The following is a 4,480-nucleotide window of genomic DNA, read 5'->3' as shown; positions in this document are numbered from 1 at the left end:
AGAAAAACAATATGAACAAGTGCTCAATGCATCCCCATTTCTCCTGATATAGGTGGTTGAGAGTGAGAGTGAGTCAGAGGCAGGGGCAGCAGGCAGGGGCAGTGGAGACAGCTCTAATTCACTCTTTGATTTTTTTTGTTTGTTATAGTTGTATGTTCTGCAATGCACTGAAGAGGGCTACGTTTGATTGTAATAGGCTCTGAGTAGCCTAGGTACATATTTTATGTTTCCTCATAACTTTTTATTCAATTTGTTGACTCAAAGTTACCTCATTCTTTTCTAATTCACTCTTTGATTCTTTTTGAATCTTCATATTTAATAAAGTACCTAAAAAGTGCCACGTGTCAGTGTCAGGCCTCTGTGAGTTAAACCAAAACATAATAGTAGTCAGTAATTGCAGACCATGCCAGCTCCAAGGAAAAACAAAGAAAGAGGGAGATTATTTTGGGTGTAAAACGCACCAGAATGCAGGAAATTGAATCTACTATTTAAAAAAATTCGGGGGGAGGACCCCCAGACCCCCCGAAAAATAAGTGTCCCCCCCACATTCAAAAAGCTGCTGACGCCCATACACACACACACACACACACACACACACACACACACACACACACACACACACACACACACACACACACAGTGCGAACCAACCATAGATTCAGTACACGTGATTATTATTAGTGCTTACTTACCTTCCATGTGGTAGAATCGGAGTAGGTCTAGTAAAGCTCTTATTGTTATATACTTTCAATACGACAAGCAGGAGGAAAAACTGAAGTGTTTAAGCTCTGTCACATAATCAGAGGCTTATTTCTGAGTTGAGTAAAGTTGGACTCATGAAACACCACCCAGGTTACGCCGGGTTAACACTTGGAGCACCTGGAACTGGGCGTGGTTAGGGAACTGGGCGTGGTTAGGGCAGGTGATGGTTGTTCTCTCTCACACACACACATTTTACATTTACATTTTTACCATTTCGCAAACGCGCTTTTATCTAAAGCTACTTACAGTTAGAGCTTTTCTCTAATACTGAATGAATGAATGAATGAATGGTCTTTATTGTCATTGCTATAGTACAGGTACCAAACAACGAAATTTGGGAGGGGGGGCTCCCCTGGTGTTAGGAAAAAAAAAGGAAAAAAAAAAAAAGAAGGGAAAAGAGCTGGTTTACATAAATAAAGGCTATGTACACTATCCACTATACTATACTATACAAATAAAACACTGTGCTGTACTCTATGCTATGCTATACCTATTCTAACTATTATACTAGTTAATTAATACTGTAATACTCTGGAGTATTTTACACACACACACACACACACACACACACACACACACACACACACACGATAATCGTTTTCACAACATCCTTTAAAAAACATTCGGGTTTCAAAAGGCTGGTAAATAAAGAATAAACAAAAAAGATCAGGTTGGTCTAGCGTGCGTGTACACACACACACACACGCGCACACACACACACACACACACACACACACACACACACACAGCACACAGTTTCAAAATGTATTTAGCTTACCTAAGAGTCATGAGTGTTGTCAGGTGGCTCTAGCCAGGAAAGAGAACACCACCAAGGAATGTGCACCAAAGTGCCCAGGGCTGTAGACATCCTATACTAGTATACAATCTGTAAAAACATCAGAGTTCTGATCAAAACTTTATTCATCACAGTATTTGCCTTTATACATGTAAAAGCCCCTAGTTACATACATACCCATACATACATGTTTGGTCAGAATGAAATAGTTTCTGTGTGTGTGTACAGTCCCTGACAGGGAACATACGACTTTGTCCGGCCTTGTCCTTGACTAGTTGACTAGTTGCCAAGTTCCTTATTTCCATCTTATTATGAAAACACTCCAATCCATTTTGACTTTGGGATGTCCTTAGAGGTTTGTGTCTGCATGCATACATGGGCCGGCTGTGCGTCTCATGATCGCAAGGTTGGCAGATCGGTGGTTCGAGCCCCTATGCTGGCCACATGTCGAAGTGTCCTTGGGCAAGACACTGAACCCCAAATTTCTCCCAATGAGCGGGCCGGCGCCTTGCATGGTAGCTTGCCGCCGTTGGTGTGTGAATGTGTGTGTGAATGGGTGAATGAGAGGCCGTTGTAAAGCGCTTTGGAATAAGGCCGCTATGTAAGTCAGTCTATTTAGGCATCACTATAATGACTTGAGAAACCATTCCCCAGTTTCACCAGAAGAGGGGGCTGGTGTACACATTACACATCTCAGGCACGTGGCATTGTGGGAGTTGTTGTTGACATTTGAATATCGTGTCGCGCTTTACGTTCCTCTAAATTAATCAATTTACATTTGATACATATTAACTGCACTCTGAATCCCGGAGGCTTTGGATAAAAGTTGAGGTAAGAAAGCTACGAATTCAAGATACACTTTATTTATCCAGCAGCGTCAACTCTGACAAGAATAGCGTTCGTTGTTATCGCGCTAGCACGAGTTGGCTAGCTAGCTAGTTGTTCAGTAGTTCCTGGTCCCCCAAATGTATTGTAACGATCCTGTATGAGGCCCGTTAACAGCTCCACCAAGGGAGTTAACTCTCTTGGTCTAATGGTTAGCGCGGCCGTCGGTTATGTGGGAGGTCGGGGTTCGACTCCCGCATGGGGCGAGTTACACTAGAAGATTCCCGTTCGCTACACTGGTGTCAGAAAGTTGGGATGGAAGGAAGGCCATCGGAGAGGCGTGTCCACGTGAGGGACTTGACATAGTGAAGCGTGAGGGCACGCTCTCCCGAACGGTGAGGATAGTGTAACGATCCTGTATGTGGCCCGTTAACAGCTCCACCAAGGGAGTTAACTCTCTTGGTCTAATGGTTAGCGCGGCCGTCGGTTATGTGGGAGGTCGGGGTTCGACTCCCGCATGGGGCGAGTTACACTAGAAGATTCCCGTTCGCTACAGTATATTCATGAAATGTAGCTAATCTACTTAGAGGCTAATTATCTTTTCATTAGCTCAGTATTTCGTGTGTGTGTGTGTGTCCGTCCGTCCGTCCGTCCAATAACGTCACTGTGATCAATGTAGACATCTGTCAGTTATGAGAGCTGTGATAAGGGTTTGGTATAGGAAATGTTAGAATAGGTATAGCATAGCATAGAGTACAGCACAGTGTTTTATTTGTATAGTATAGTATAGTGGATAGTGTACATAGCCTTTATTTATGTAAACCAGCTCCTTTCCCTTCTTGTTTTTTCGTTTTTTTCTTTCCTAGCACCAGGGGAGCCACCCCTCCTAAATGTCGTTGTTTGGTACCTGTACTATAGCAATGACAATAAAGACCATTCATTCATTCATTCATTCATTCATTCATATCTAGCTGTTAATGCCTTGGCCTAATAACAACAACAACAACACAGTTTTAGTCAACAACAACAGCCTGGCTGTCCTGGTAGGTAAACAACATGTAGGCTATAACGTTCTAGTCTGCTGAGGAAAGGTCAATTACAACTGTGCTTTTCCAGGCAGTCAAGATGAGCGCATTGTCAACGCCCGTCTCCCGGGTACGTCAGTGGGCCTCGCCGTCCCTGAAGCACATGGGCGCCTCTCCGACCACCAGCACCCCGCTACTGGCGTCTTTTCCCGGCATCGACGATGAGCTGGAGCGGCGGCAGAGGCGTAAATCCGCGGTCATTGACCAACAAAGTGCGCCTGAATCACCGTTTAAGGAGTCTGCCTCTCATAGGTAGGGGATATCTGTAGCCCACCCCTCAGCACAAGTAATCCCCTCTACTGCATCTTGACAGGTGTGGTATTGATTCAGACCTTTTTATAAGACATTCCTTTTGTTTGTATTCAGCACCACAGGGACCCCCGCTGCCGTGCCCAAGCTGTCAAACGCACAGATCTCAGATCATTACTCCACCTGCATGAAGCTGTCCACGGAAAATGTATGTAGTCATTCATGCGTATACCTAATAATTTACCTTGTAACTAACTGACATTCTGAAGAATGGGAAAGACTGAAGTAAATGTCAAGACAAGACAAGCCTTATATTCCTTCCCCTGTTTTCTCAGAAAATTACAACCAAGAACGCCTTTGGTCTCCACCTGATTGATTACATGGCTGACATCCTCTATACTGTTTAGGCCTGTTCACTGTAAGACTACCAATCTATACTGTAGGCCTGTTCACTGTGAACAGGTCTACAGTATAGTTTGGTAGTATTATTGTAAACATGCCTACATCCATAAACCCACAACACACATAATGTTGTACAATGGTAAATCTGACAATCTGGTTGTTTACAGTCTTCTCATGTACAGTAAGTCAAACTGTATTTGAAATATCGGTTTATCCACAATTTGAAGTAGCAGCAGCCTATAGTAAGTCTGAACTCTTCAGGAATCACACTGACTGAACCTCTCACTCAACCACACTTGACTCCTGACTGAATAAGCAGCGTCCACTTGTGACAATGGATCCTTGTGTCTTCAGTTTGGTC

This window comes from Nansenia antarctica (genome assembly GCF_963989245.1).
Source record: "Nansenia antarctica genome assembly, chromosome: 19".
NCBI classification, from domain to species: Eukaryota; Metazoa; Chordata; class Actinopteri; order Argentiniformes; family Microstomatidae; genus Nansenia; species Nansenia antarctica.
Note: the sequence above shows the minus strand (reverse complement) of the source record.